Source organism: Phoenix dactylifera, chromosome 7 (genome assembly GCF_051530095.1).
Source record: "Phoenix dactylifera cultivar Ajwa chromosome 7, Ajwa_hap1_PhDact_Kaust_v1.1, whole genome shotgun sequence".
In the NCBI taxonomy this organism is placed as follows: Eukaryota; Viridiplantae; Streptophyta; class Magnoliopsida; order Arecales; family Arecaceae; genus Phoenix; species Phoenix dactylifera.
The window spans coordinates 12,571,954-12,587,967 of record NC_143196.1 but is presented as its reverse complement, the minus strand read 5'-3'; positions in this window follow the sequence as shown (position 1 = coordinate 12,587,967).

Here is a 16,014-nt window from a genome sequence, read left to right as displayed (position 1 = left end):
AATTAATTGACATTGCATAATTCTTGGAGCGTATGGGTTAGCTCAAATCAAGTTCTTAGGATTGGGTTAGATCTAGGGTTAGATCAAATATGATCTAATTAGAGTTAATTAATCAAATCTAATTAAATAGTAATTAGATTAGGTCATGGAAACTCTAGGTCAAATACAATAGTTGTAGATTGATCAATTCTATGTCTTTGATTAGACCAAGATGGAACTTGATTTAGGCTCAGAGGTAGAGCCCGAGTCATTTGAGTGATCAAATTGAAATTGATTAACTAGTCGGTGTCTAAGGTAAGTTTGGCAGACTCGACCGGTGGCTTTTAATTGGGAGCTACTCGCACTGATTCGTCTTTGTCGAGTTAATGGCATATCCCTTTCACCGATCTCACTTATCTGGCCGATATGGTCAATCAGATTTTGATTGGATCACTTAATGATTCGAGTTAGCCCATGCCTATAAAAAAAATCAGTTTGACTGATTTAGGTGCCTCCTTAACCGGTTTGAGTCTAATCTGATTCGGTGAAATTAGTGGAAGAAATTAGACTAACCGGATCTTCTCATCTATCCTAATTATGAAATCCTCTAAAATTATTAGGTCCTTAAAATGAAATGGTTATGGAGATAATTAGGTCATAGCCTCCCATTAAGTTGGGTGATAATGGGTTTTTGATAATTATTGGAGGTGCAACACGCCTCGTACTTATCAAGCATTGAAATTATCATTCAATATATAATGAGTTAAGTGTACCTTCAATAGATAGTCTGGTAAGCCGAGCCACACTCGAGCTTGATCGTTTATTAGTTGATTAGACTGAACCCTATTATTTTAATGGTTGGACCTAACTAGGGTATTCGGTGGAGGCGCCACATGTCTGCCGAAGAACCTAGGGCAAAATCATCACTAGAAGTTGCTTGTTGAAGCAATTAGTTAAAAACCTACCAATAGGTGCATACGGGTTGGTCGAGCCACACTCGGGCCTATATGCGATCTATTGGATTCTAGTGCCCACTAAACAATTAAGAGTAATTTTTCGAATTGGAGGTAGAGGCTACTAATTTATATAAAATAGTGGAAGTATCTTTAGACTAAAGTCCAAGTCTACTGTGTTTAGTCAATTCATATACTAATAGCCAAATTTTTTTTTATGCAGAAATGGTCACAAGTTTGTCACTTCGCTCATTATTGGATAATGACAAGTTGACTGGTCCCAACTTCAATAATTGGTATAGAAAACTGAAAATTATGCTAGAGCATGAACGGATCCTTTATGTGATAACGGATCTAGCACCTGAGCAGCCCGCTGCTAATGCGCGGGGTACGGTCAGAGACACTTATCAGAAGTGGCTCAGTGATTGTATCACAGTCCGTTGTATTATGCTTGCTACAAAAAATGATAAGTTTAGTAGGCGTTTTGAGAATGCGCAGCCGGAAGACATCATTCAAGTGTTGAATGAATCATTTGGTGTTCCCGACGACATTGAGAGGCACAAAACCAGTTGTGCCATCTTCAGCGCCCGAATGAAAGATGGAACCTCCGTAACTGATCATGTATTGTACATGATTGAGTTGATCGAGCGTCTAAGCTCTCTTGGCTTTTCCCTTCATGATCAATTGGGAAAGGATGCCATACTAAACTCATTGCCTGGATCAACCGTCCCTTTCTCACTCATTTTCGTATGATGAAACTTGTAGTGAATTATCACCAATTGTTGGGGTTACTACAGACGTTTGAGAATGATCATCAACTTCTGAAGAAGACGGTGAACTTAGTGGGAGAATCTTCCAAGGGTCGTCTCTTTAAGAAAGAGAAGAAGAAAAATAAAAAACAATAGGAAAAGGTGCATCATGCTCAGCCTAGTCAGACAACGAAGAAAAAGGCTGATCAGAGTAAGGCGGAGTGCTTCTTCTGCAAGAAGCTAGGACATTAGAAGAGGAATTATCCTCTTTACACTGCATCCCTTGATCCGAACAGGCCTAAGAAAAGTGGGCAATCAGTTACCAACCAAGGTACTTATATGATAACACCTTGCAATTTTTCTGTTTGTGATAATTCGACTTGGGTATTAGATACCGGTAGTCCTTTGAACAATTGCAATTCATTGCAGGGACTACAAGCCAGTGAGAGGTTTGAAGAAGGAGAAAGATTCCTGAATGTTGGAGATGAAAGAGCTGTTCCAGTTCTAGCTTTAGAAATTCTTAAACTTTTATTCAGCTCTCATGTAAATGCCCTTAGTGATTGTCACTATTGTCCAAGTTTTTTGTTGAATGTTATTTCTGTAGGCCTTTTGGCCAAAAATGGTTATGAAATATCAATAAAAAAGAATTATTGCAATATCATTTGGAATGGTGTTGATGTAATGAATGAAATTCTGAGTAATGGCATTTACATTTTGTCACAGCCTATTCATATGATGTACAAGTCCAATAAGCGCCCTAGAATAGATAATGTTACGGATGTCTACCTTTGGTATCATAGGCTAGATCATATTAACAAGAACAGAATGAACAGGTTAAGAAAGAAGGAATCCTCAATGTTAATGATTGTGAATCATTAACAACCTGTGAATCATGCCTTCTTGGTAAAATGACTAAGTCACCTTTTACTGGAAAAGGTGAACGAGCCAATGACTTATTGACCCTTGTACATACTGATGTATGTGGGCCAATGAGTGATGACCCAAAGATTGATTCAAAGATTGATTTTGATGATCACAAAACCTTGAAGTATAAATACTAATGTTTGTGTTGCAAGGAGAAAGATATTTATTTTGCAAGGAACATAGCAAGTTGGAAGAATACAAGAAGGCCTCCAAAGTTCTCAAGAAAAGTTGGAAGAAAGCTACAATTCATTGGCCCAAGCTTCAAGTTCAAAGAATTCAAGTTGAAGGAGCAAATTCAAAGAAAAATTCAAAAGAATAGTCCTCGAGTCGACTCCTGGAAGTTTCGAGTCGACTCTGGCACTCTAGAGTTTCAAGGAACAGTGCTCGAGTCGACTCCGGGACTCTACGAGTCGACTCCGACTGAGAACAAACAAAAAGACAGAGAGTTAATTTTCTGCGCTACAGTGATCTCGAGTCGACTCCCAACTTCAGGAGTCGACTCCCAGCTACAGTGCCGGCAGACTACTATTCACAGATCAACTCCTGTTTCAGCCGAGTCGACTCCTACTTCAGCCGAGTCGACTCGAGCACGCTGGGAGGCATAACGGCTAGTTTTTTCTTGATTCCAACGGCTCTATTTTTGTCTCTAACGGCTAGATTTTTGTTGGGACTCCCTCTAAAGCTATAAAATCAAGAGAAGAGCTAGGGGAGAAGGTATGGAAGTGGGAGAAAACATTTAGGGAAGAGATTTGAAAGAGATTACAAGGAAAATCTTCCATAAGCACAAAAGGACCATTCAAAGTAAAATAGAGAGAAGAAGAGCATCCAAGTGAATCCCAAAGCTTCCTCTCCATCCGTGTGCTGCCTCGGAGATCCTCTACTTCGTGCAAAATCAGAAGAGGGGGCAAGTGAAGAAGAAGCCGAGTTCCTCCATCTACAAATTAGTTTGAGGGCTTCTTCTCTTTTCTTTACTTATTTACATTTGCTATATTTGCTTATTTGAGAAGCTTGTATTTGATTTAAACTCTTGTTCTAATATCTTGTAACTTGATTCAATCAAGGGATTGAATCAAGGGGTTAAGGTTTGTTGGTGAGCCAAAGGGAAAAACCAACGTTGTAAGGTTGTGGTTGGTGAGCCTTTGGGGAAAACCAACCGGGTTGATTGTGAACCCGGAAAACAATCATTGTAAGGTTGTGGTTGGTGAGCCTTTGGGAAAACCAACTGGGTTGGATTGTGAGCCCGTGAAAACAATCGGTTGGTTCTAGTCGGTGAGCCTGTAAAAACCGACCGAGTTCGTTGTGATCTCGCAAAACAACAAGTTGGGTTGTGAGCTTGTAAAACAACCGACTGTAATCTAAGGGATTATAGTAAAATTTCCAAGAGGTCTTGGGGAGTGGATGTAGGTGCTGGGGTGCACTGAACCACTATACATCTTTGTGTTTGTGATGCTTTATCTCTTGTATTTCATGCCTTCCATTCATGCTTGATTGTGTAATATCTCTAGATTTGTTTCTATAGAGTTATAAGTGATTTGCTTAGCTTCCACTCCATTCTTACCATACACATAGATTAAAATTGATCATACAACTATAAGTTAATGTTAGATCAATTGCACCCTAAAGCCATAGTATAATTGCTCTAGCTTAATCTTCCACTGCTTTACTTGTAATTGCCTAGAGCTTAAGTAAATAACATCTTATTATTCCGCTGCATTCTATTCAAAGTAAAAATTAGGGAACATAATTTTTAGAAAACCCAATTCACCCCCCCTCTTGGGTTGTCACCTTGGGCAACAAGTGGTATCAGAGCAGGTGCTCAAGATTAATTGTTGATCTCACGATCAAGAGCCAAAGATCATGACAACTCAAATAGATAGTTTTCTAGGAGAGGGACAGTTAATTGATAGGCCTCCACTGTTTAATGGCATAGACTACATATATTGGAAAGCACGCATGCGCATTTTTATTCAATCACAAAACTATTATTTATGGAAAATCATAATAAATGACCTTCACACACTCTCTCAAACTATTAATGAAAAGGACTTAGCACAATTGAATGCTAATGCCATGAACATATTATATTGTGCTATTCATGAAACGAAGTTTAATGAAATTTCTGCATGCTTATCTGCTAAGGAGATCTGGGATACTTTAGAAAATATTTATGATAAATCTCAGATTAGCTCACATGTGCTTCAATTGCATACTAACAATGAGATTGCAGAATCCTCCACAGTAGCCGAGTCGACTCCCAGTTTGTCCGAGTCGACTCCTAGAGAAGAACAGTCTGAAAGGCAGAGACACATTCTTGAAGACCCTGTGAATGAGTCGACTCCAAGTAGTTCCGAGTCGACTCCCAAGTTAGCCGAGTCGACTCCGACAAGGCCCGAGTCGACTCCGAGGCAGAACAATTCAAAAGACAGAGAATCATCTTTTAGGCCTCTGAGAACGAGACGTCTCCCGAAGATCTCGAGTCGACTCTCAAGTCAGTCGAGTCGACTCCATGTAAACTCGAGTCGACTCGAGGAAGAAATAACAGCAAGAAAATTCAAAAGCTTCCTAAAGTCAAAGAAGAAGAGGAAGCAAGAAGAAAGGAAGAAAGAGATAAAAAGCAAGAAAGCTAGAAGCAACAATGAACTACAAGAGGTAACTAACTTATATTTTATGGCACTAGAAAATAAAGTAAAATCTGAATCTAGTGAATTTCATGAAGAATTTTCTTATGATGAACTTTTAAATGCTTTCCATGATTTGTATGGTGAATGTAGAAAATTAGCTATGAAAAATAAAAATCTTAAAAAGCTAAATTTGCAAATTTCAAAAGAAAGAAATTCTATTGCTGAAATACAAGACAAACTAAATTCTGAAAATAAAAGCTTAAGGTTAAATTCAGAAGAATTGATTCAGAAAAATCATAGCTTAATCAAAACAAACCAAAACTTGAGTAAAGAAGTTAACCAACTGAAATCTCTTATTAACAAGTTTACTGTAAGTTCAGAAAGATTAAAAATGATGTTTGAAAGCCAACATGCTGATTTTGATAAATCAAAATTTGGCTTGATTCCTTCACTTAGCAATGAATCCCTAAAGAAAAATGTTTTGAATTTATCAAGCAAACCATTAAATAAGATAACATATTTCGAACATGAAAAGAATGGACATAACAACTTTACCTATCGTTCTAACATAATTAAATCAAGTAGTAAAGTTATTACAATTAAACAAATTTGGGTTCCAAAAGGAACCATATGTCCTAACTCTCAAGGACCCAAGCAAGCTTGGGTACCCAAAATAAAAATATGAGGATGTAGACATAGGTGTGCCAAGATACCCATGGAACAAATAGAACTTTCATACAAATGGGTGTTCTAGACACACGTCAAAAAAAATGAAACTTAAAACATACTTATGAAAAGTAATTTTTAAATAAATAATAATAATAATAATAATAATGAAATCAGTAATCCTTGCATCTCATCATTATTTTTGCCTTAGTATTTGATTAAAATATGAATTGCAAGTATTGATCAATTTTATGATATAGAAAATACTTTTGGAAATATAATCAAATCACTTCATTTTATAGTATACTTTACTCACTATTGGATAAGTTGCTAAATGATTAATCAATTTATTAAAAATAACTCTATGAATTCTCTATATGCTTGATTGAGAGATTTTTATCCATGGCATTATTGTTTATTGATCATAGATATGATAATGTGTACTTGGTGTGCTTTTGAATATATGCACTATGAATACCAAGATTAAAGAAACCATCTTTGGCATATAAAATCAACTCATGCTAGTATGTACTTAATCTCAAAAGACCTTGCCATTAGCTTACTTAGATTATCTTCTGAAAGGTCAAAGTTTGCTATGCATGCTAACTAAGGAAACAAACAAAAATCAATTTCTAAATTGTTGTTTCCATCACTAAGTTTTCAAAAGCTTACATTGGATTTGTTCTTGGCAAATAAAATTAAAATATTTTCTGTATTTGCTAAATCATGTAAAAATGTTTCAAATGATAAAGGTTTCCAAACTGTGAAGATAAAGAGTATCATGGCACAATGTTGAAAACCAAAATCCTGATAAAGTTTATACAGAAATTAATTATTTCAGCACCAAGGACACCTTAAGTAAAATAGGGTTAATAGAATTCTTGAAGAAATGAAAAAGACAATTGTGTATGATAGTCATCTACTTAAATAATTTTTAAAAAAAGCTATCATCACTGCTTGTCATACATATGATTTCTATTAGATCTATTTTTTGATGAAAACTCCTTTTGATCTTCTGAAAAAATGGAAAATGAACCATTGCATATCTTTCACATTTTTCAGTCGTACATGTTATGCTTAATATGCTCTTATGAAAATAATGCCAAATCTGATAGAGATATGTCTACCCTTGGATATCATTCATCAAGCAATGCATATAGAGTATTCAATGAAAAGTTTTTAGGTGCAAAAATATCAAGGTATCTTATTCTTTATGAGACTACTGATTTATTATCAAAATACTAAAATTAAATTATATATGTATATGGTTAATCTTTTACATATAACAATCTAAAAACTTGTTAATAATTATAACCAAATTGAGTTTTTCAGAAATACATTTAATGAAGAAAAATTGTTTGCTTAGAAGATGAAATAGATCTTGATTCTTGCATGATTAGAAGTAAAGATCACCATTATTATTTGCTTGCTTTATGAGCTTTATATTCTATCAAATGAGTGTGTAGAATGGACTCCTATATGCTTACTTTATTAAAGAAGATATATGTTAAATAACCACCATATTTGAAAACACTCATTATAAATATGATAAAGCAATATATAATTTGGAACAAGCATCAAAAGCATAATATAAAAGCTTAAGTAACCTTTTTGATAGAAAGTAATAGTGATAAATCTACACATCAAAAAGAAGAATTTGTGATATCTTATTTGCCCAAAATATGCATTGATGACATCATTTTTGGTTCTACTAATGAAGAGTTATATGAAGATTTTACTGAGCTCATGTAAGGTGAGTTTGAAATACGTATGATGAATGAATTAACATCTTCTCTCAAACTCCAAATTAAGACAAACAAGAAAGGGGATCTTCATTGACCAAAGTTAGTCCACAAGAAAACTCTTATAGAAGATTGGCATGAAGAAGGTATGTCTATAACCCCATCTTGTAGAATTTGAAAAGGATGAGCAAAGTAGATCTATTATTTTAAAGCTGTAGTGAAGCATGATAGAATAATTATTTTATCATACAGCTAGTAGACCAGATTGTATGCTCATTATGTGCACTTATGCAAGCCTTCAATCTAAGTTTAATGAATCATATTTTATTGATAACAAATAAATCATAATCTGAATTTTGATAGAAACAACTGTTTAAGATAAGTTGATTAAAACTTAGCTAGCATGTCTTATTAATAATTATCTTAAGCAAATAAAATCTAAACTAAATCGTTTTTGAGAAATTGATTTGACCTTGATAAAACTTCCTATTGCCTCACATACTTGTCCTTGAACCATCTTGGTTAATGAAACTATCTCTTTAGTTCAAGTGATATGTGCTTGCTTATATTTAGGCAATCTCTGGCGTAAAGTGACTCAATATTCAACTATTGTCATATCTTATATTGAGTCATCTAGTTAAAAAAAAAATATGTTGGATGAATGTTTTGTATCTTGAAGAAACCAATGACTTTCTTTCAAGAAAGAAAAGGAGTTTGTTAATAATGCAGGATCCTTGAGCAAGAAAATGAGAGATCTCAACTTGAAGGATATCTCCATGTAAGATACAATAAACATTCACTTGCAAATAAGAGAGAGGACCTTCTTCAGCCAAAGGTTCATACATAAGAAATCTAGTAGGTATTTGACTGAAGAATGCAGAATGGATTGGTAATTCTAGATACTTCTTGAGCAAAGTCAACAACTTAAGTCTTATTGTGGCATGATTAAGTTCTTTAATTATTAACTTTTGATATCATGGCTCTATACATATTGATTGACTTATGCTCTTAGAAATTGTTTCATGGTTTGCCTAAACTAAATGATTTCTTTGCCTATATCATAACCATGAAATACACAAGTATATGCTTAAAAGTTTGATGTAAAATAACTTGTGAGAAGTTATGAATCCATGAGCATAATAAAAATGTTGTTTGCATGATATACATATATATGATACACAAGATTAATTCTTTATTCTGCTCTTTCATGTAAATTACTTGAGAATAACAAAAAGAGAGAGAGATAAAGAAAAGAAAATGAATATTATTCAAGAGGTGTAGAATCTAAGCAAAGGCAAATACTCCAATCTTAAGAAAAAGTAAAACAAGCATAATATATTTGGCACATTTGGAAGGGATAAAATCCATAATTAATTACACTTAAACAGGAAGAATTCGAAGCAAATATTTTAATCCTTCTATATTGCTCATCATAGGGATGGTGCCAATGGGGAGGCTAGTGGTAGTACCCGGCACTATTTGACCCAACTATTCGGTGTAGGGCATATTAGGGACGGCACAAGAGGGAGGCTAGTGGTAGTACCTCGTGCCCCTTCCCAACTCCACCGGATAGGGAGCAAATAGAATATAAAGCATAAGAAAGTTGAAAATGAAAGACAAAGTAAATGAAAATATATAAGAAGAATCAAGTCTAATTATTAGTCACTTGGAAACACACCATAAGGATGAAGTCAATGCAAGATGATATTTAAATAGGGGGAGTGTATTTGAAAAGAATTGACTTTGATCCTTGACATGCTTGTTATTATTATTTTAATGCATGACTTAACACTTAATATATTTTGCATATAGTATGATGTCTTGATTTATGGGTTCTCAAAATTTTGTAATGTTTCATACTTGGACAATTTGATTGAATGCATGAATTGCTACATAACATCTTTTGTTTAGTTTTATTGAAAAGAAATTTCAGATTTGTCATTCACAATCATTGTTAAAATCTGAAAGCTAAATAAAATTGTAGAAAGGAGAAGAGAAGAATATCTCTATTTAGGGAAAATAAATTGATTTTGATCTATCTTTCTACTCGCCTAACTTTGATACATAATGTCCTAATACTTGTTAAAATATCCTTTATTTTGTATCGAAACTCAAAATTAAACACAAAGATTCTGAAAGTGCTTTAATGGTATTGAAATATGTATTTTTCAATCATAATAATTTAAGATGAGCCACAATGTGAAAGATACATATCTCAAATTATGACTTAAAAGGCCTCTATTGAAAATCTTTATGAAATTCAGAATTTGATTTTGTATAAAAGCTTAAACTCCATATGATTACTAAATAAAATGTTAATGTAAGAAAAACAGAATTTATTTTGATTGCTCCGATACGCATCCGAAACATATCTTTTCTTATCATTAAAATGTACCAATATTGGTCTAAATGATGTGTCTTTCAATGATCTTGATTGCAAGTAAATATTTTTAAAATATATGACTTTATTTTAATATTTAAAAATTTATTGAGTTTCATGTATACATTGCTGAAAAATTGTGATTAAGAAATTGAGTTCTATAAATACATATACTTCCATGATCATCTATATGTTTTTTCTCTCCTATATCATTAAAGACTTTCATCAATAGAGTGAATGATCTAAAAGAAAGAAAATGTAAATGCTTTTGAAAGAAACTAAGCTTCAAATGAATTACTTTTGATTAATATTTTCATACATTTTCTCTAAGATTAGGAGAAAGCATAACTTGTTCTTAAAAGATTAAAAAGAGTGATTACTATAAATTGTGAATATTTCTAGATCACTCTACATTCTTGATATCATAAAGTTTCAGCTCTATTCACGTTTATCATTAAAATCTGAAATTCGACAAAAGAAAAGAAAGATTAAAGAAGAATGCATCTTTTAAGGGGGAGCTTTAGATATTCAGTATCTTATCCTAAAGTCACTTCAATTTGATGCATACCTTGCACTTTATGGATTGATTTTGATGAACCTCCTTATATTGCAAGACATGCTTTAATTACCTTGAGATGAGTTCTATAAAGGTTGTCTTATCTCAAACATTGAGTCTTGTGAAAATAAGCTGAAACTTATAGAAAATATATTTTTGAGATTGACGATTTTATTGAACATTATCTTCAAATTTTAAAACTCTTAGATGGAATGATCAATTGAGGGGGAGAAAGAAAATTTCAGAAGGAGAGGTCTGATGGAACTTAATTGCATAAATTTATAAAGGAGAGAGAAAGAATACTAAATGAAAAGTGATCCTAATACTCTCCAACTATGTATCATCTGAAATTTAAATCTGAAAACCTTTATGATACACCTTGAGGCGTGTTATTTGGTTAGTATATCTTATGCATAAATCATGAACCAAATTGCAAGTTGATCTTAAGAGCCTTTAACTTAATGACAAAGGGGGAGAATAACGTGTTGAATGGTCTTGAGTATCTCTTAGAAAATTTATTTTGAAATTCACTAATAAGTCCTAATTAGCTTGCTCTTTAGAACGTCAATTCTGTGCCAATTCATATTTTTATATATGTATCAAATTGTGCTTATTTTCTAAAGGAATAAAAGAACTTTGAAGACATTAAAAATTAATGATCCAACATGATGATATGTCTCTCAAATATATAAGTTTTGATCTTTTACTCTGAAAATTAACTAAAATTGCTCTCATGTTTGATAAAATACTTAATAGATTGGGCAAAAGGTCTTAAATGAACAAGCTTTCATACTTATTATTGAAGAGAGGTTAGATTTCCACTCGTGTTTTCTTTGAATATCATTTGTAGTACTTCTTGGATTAACCTAAGGAAGATTCCACCTACACTTGAATAGAAAACTATCTGTGGTATCAAATTAGAAAACTTCTTGAAATCACATTTAATGTGTTCTGTTCTGAAATTATCTTAATTGGCTCTGATCTGTGCTCATTAATCTGATTCCAATATTATTGCCTTGAGTTATATGATTCATATCCTTGCAATAATTTAACATTCAAATCAGAGTACAATAAGAAAAAGAAATATATGAGTATTCTGATCTTTGTGCTTAATGTTTCCCTATCTTTTTGATGTTGTCAAAAAGGGGGAGAAATATCTAAGTATATGCTCATAATGCTTTATGTTTTGAATTGAATACAAATCAGCTGGAATTGACATATATTGATTATCTTAAGTGAGCATAATGCTTTATGTTTTGAATTGAATACAAATCAGCTGGAATTGACATATATTGATTATCTTAAGTTGATTAAATCTAAAGCATTATCATGAAGTATGTTTTTTAAATATATATGTTTTCTACTTTATGCAACTTTGCTATGTATTACTTCTAGAAAACAATATCTTTTATATTGCATATACTCCAAGTTTTGTCATCATCAAAAAGGGGGAGACTGATGACCCAAAGATTGATTCAAAGATTGATTTTGATGATCACAAAACCTTGAAGTATAAATACTAATGTTTGTGTTGCAAGGAGAAAGATATTTATTTTGCAAGGAACATAGCAAGTTGGAAGAATACAAGAAGGCCTCCAAAGTTCTCAAGAAAAGTTGGAAGAAAGCTACAATTCATTGGCCCAAGCTTCAAGTTCAAAGAATTCAAGTTGAAGGAGCAAATTCAAAGAAAAATTCAAAAGAATAGTCCTCGAGTCGACTCCTGGAAGTTTCGAGTCGACTCTGGCACTCTAGAGTTTCAAGGAACAGTGTGAAAGAGTAGATGCCCTATAAGCCAATCATTTGATGGGTTTCTCTTTGTAATCCTCCAAATCATGTACTTTGACACTCGATATATATCAATAAAGGCATTGTGTTTCATCATTTGCTGCTTATCTATTTTATTATTGGATGATGAACCCCATAAATTAGGACATTGGTTTTAGGGTTATGATGAGATCATACCAGTGAGACCTAAAATCCTAAAATCCTAATTTAGAATATTCCCAGTCAAATTGGTATATTGAGTCGGGGATCAATATTACCGGAAAGACTGGCACATCTTATGTATGCTCAATGTAGAGGGTGATTGATCTCAAAATCACTTGTGTGAGACACTAATACAAAGATGTGGGTGCTCATTAGAGGAATGAGTTCACTGAAATGACCAGCCATGAGAACATCTTATGGATTCTTACTTAATTATCAAAAGATGGTTCTCATAGTGGGAGTTGTGCAAGTGATCCTTAGATCTGAGATCACCATGGTACCTTGTGCACTTGAAGCTATGTTTTGGTTTACCCTCATTCACGACATTGCGTTGTGTACGGGGTATTCTGGATATGGTGGATTTTGTACGAAGGTTGTGAGTAGGTCAACAAGGAATCAGTCACTTCTAGTAAGAGAAGGTAACATCCTACTTACTCTAATCTTATGATGATTCACGAAGCCTTTGATCAAAGCAAAATGAATATTAGAAAGAGTTTCTAATGTTTCATTGTTTGAATTATCATATAAAAGATTGAGAGAGACATGAATAAGTGATTGAGTTTGATATTGATCCATACTCATGCACTTATTCAGGATGTAGTATGACTGAGGGATTGAATTGTACAGTAACTTGCCACTGAAGGGTATGTTTGGATTTGTCCAATATATTCCTCATCTTCCGGGTAGACATGATACGTTGCTAGACGTCAATCATGTCTTGTGGGTTGATCGGATCAAAGAGTTTGATTAGATCAAAGCATCAGAAAGGTTCTGATTGCTAAGTCAGGTTTAGCACTAAATTGAACCTAAATTGGATTAGAGGTATTCTAATCAGGTTAGGTCAACTTGCACCTGCACCTACTGCTGGCTAAGATAAGGAACCCAATGGGTCACACACAAGGGAATTGATCAAGGGTCTAATTGGATTAGATCATGTTTGCAAGATGAACATGCTAGCACGTGTTGCAAATCCTAGCTCCTGATTCAAATTAAATTCGAATATGATTCTTAGATTTGGTTGATCTAATATGATTAGATCATGACCTAATATGGGTTAGCCAAGAGTTGAAACCCATTTGGCTTTAATTAGACCTGATTTGATTAGGTTTAAAGTTTTCTTTAAGTTGGTTAAACCCAATTGGATTGGGTTTGATAGGGCCTTCACTTCTGGACCATTGGATCGCTTCCTAGATGAAGGATCTGGTCCACTGGTTGGCGCCTTCATCTGGACCATTGGATGGCTTCCTGGATGAAGGATCTGGTCCACTGGTTAGCGCCTGAATCTGGACCACTGGATGGCTCTCTGGATGAAAGATCTGGACCGTTGCTCAGCGCCTGAATCTGGACCACTGGATGGCTCTCTGGATGAAAGATCTGGACCGTTGCTCAGCGCCTGAATCTGGACCATCGGTGATGGCATCTTGCTTCTGGACCATTGGATGGCACCCTGGATGATGATGCCCTGATCTGGACCATTAGATGGCGCCTAGATCTGGACCATTGGCTTTGGTTCACTGCATTTGGGCCCTTGGATCATCAGGATTTAAGAGGGAGATGTGAGAAAGAAGTTGATACACCCTTCTCTTTAGCACCCCATCATGATGGGATGCATCTCTTGGCACATGCCTCATCATGATGAGGTGTGTGGATGGGATGCATCCCTTTATGATGCATCCCTCCATCTCTTATAAATAAGGAGGTGCCTTGGGGTTCTAAAGATCATCCAAAAAAAGGCCTCTCCTTCTCTCTCCCTTATCCCTTCTTTCTTACAAGCCTCTCTCTTTTGTCCTAACCCAAGACAAGAGGGTCTTCTTTAGGACAAAAAGGCTAGTGAATGTTTTAGAGGTAGAAAGGAAGAAGGAAGTGAAGAAAAATCAGCCAATTAAATCCTTTGGAAGGATTGAACAATTAGAATCAAGTTTTGGTGGAGCTAGAGTCTTGAACCCATTCCTGTGTGGATCAACATCGGAGGGTGAACATTTGGGCACCTTAGGACATCTTCAGACATATTGGATATAGCGTGATAGGTATTCTTCTATACCAAGATTATATTTTCTACATTATTTGGTTATACTGTTAAGGCGATCTTGGCTTATTAGGGTTTCATATAATAGGTTTTATAAGAAAATTTTATAATCCCATATCTTCCGCTGCGCCCTAGGGCACTGGGAAACCTAACAGTGGTATCAGAGCCACCCTTAATCAGTTTAACCAAATGATAATACATGCTATTATCTTGATGCTATGAGATAGCTAGGTTGTTTGTATGCATGATTAGTTTATGCTATGAGATAGTATTATATTCATGTTGTAGCACAGTATAATTGCTAGTACTAAATTATAGAATATGCAATGAGACCAATATAGTAGTATGAAAACTTTGGGCTGACCCATTCTGGAACAATCGACTCAGTTGGTGTCTAGGAAGGAAGCCACAGGTGGTTACTTAATTAGGACCTCACTCTCTGAGTGAGGGGTGCCTCCCACCTGCTTTCCTGGCCAATTATTTGATTGTCCTTTATGGTTGAGCTTAATGTTAGTAAGATACTATTATTTGAAAGCCCTCACTAAATTCATAATTAAGTCGTAGTGTTAATTGCTTTAAGCTGAGCCATTCTGAATCAATTGACTAAGTTGGTGTCTAGGAAAGAGGCTACAGGTGGTTATTTAATTAGGACCTTACTAAGTAAGGAGAGCCTCCCATCTGCTTACCTGGCCAACTATTTGATTGACCTCCATGGAAAAGCTAATTGCTGATATAACACTATAAAGGTCCTTCCTTCATGCTTAGATATTATTATGTCAATATCTACGCTAGCTTGTTGTGATTCCCACAAGGCTAGTATTAGGGATTGATATTGTAATATCTTCGTGCATATGATGCATATGGCATATTTTAATATGTTGCCTTGTTGTGATTCCCACAAGGGCAGCATTATTCAAATATGACTGTATAAAAATGAAGGGTTTGACTTAACTAGACACAATAGTTTGTTGTGATTCCCACAAGACTATATGTGTGCTAGAGGACAGAATAAAGTTGGGAATTGCATGGGATACAATTGGAAAGAGTTTCCTACCTTTGAACTTATAAGGGCTTGTTGTGATTCCCACAAGGTCTTTTATAAGGAATTTGGATCTCAACCCCACTAAGAAAATTAGTATTTTCTTGTTCATCATATTTGAGGGTTATGACATTCGATAAAAATAGTGGGAGTAACAATTAGATAGAAGTCCTTGTCTGATTGAATACATGTCATCATGATTGGTCTGCTTATATTAGTGTTCTTTGTAATTATAGATTAATTCTGCAAAAATGGCATCTTCACTCTCACTTAGAGGTATCTTAGATACAAACAAATTGACTGGTCCCAACTATGTGGATTGGTTGAGAAATTTAAAGATTGTTCTCACACAAGAAAAACTTTCCTACATTCTTGAAACCCCTGACCTAGGGT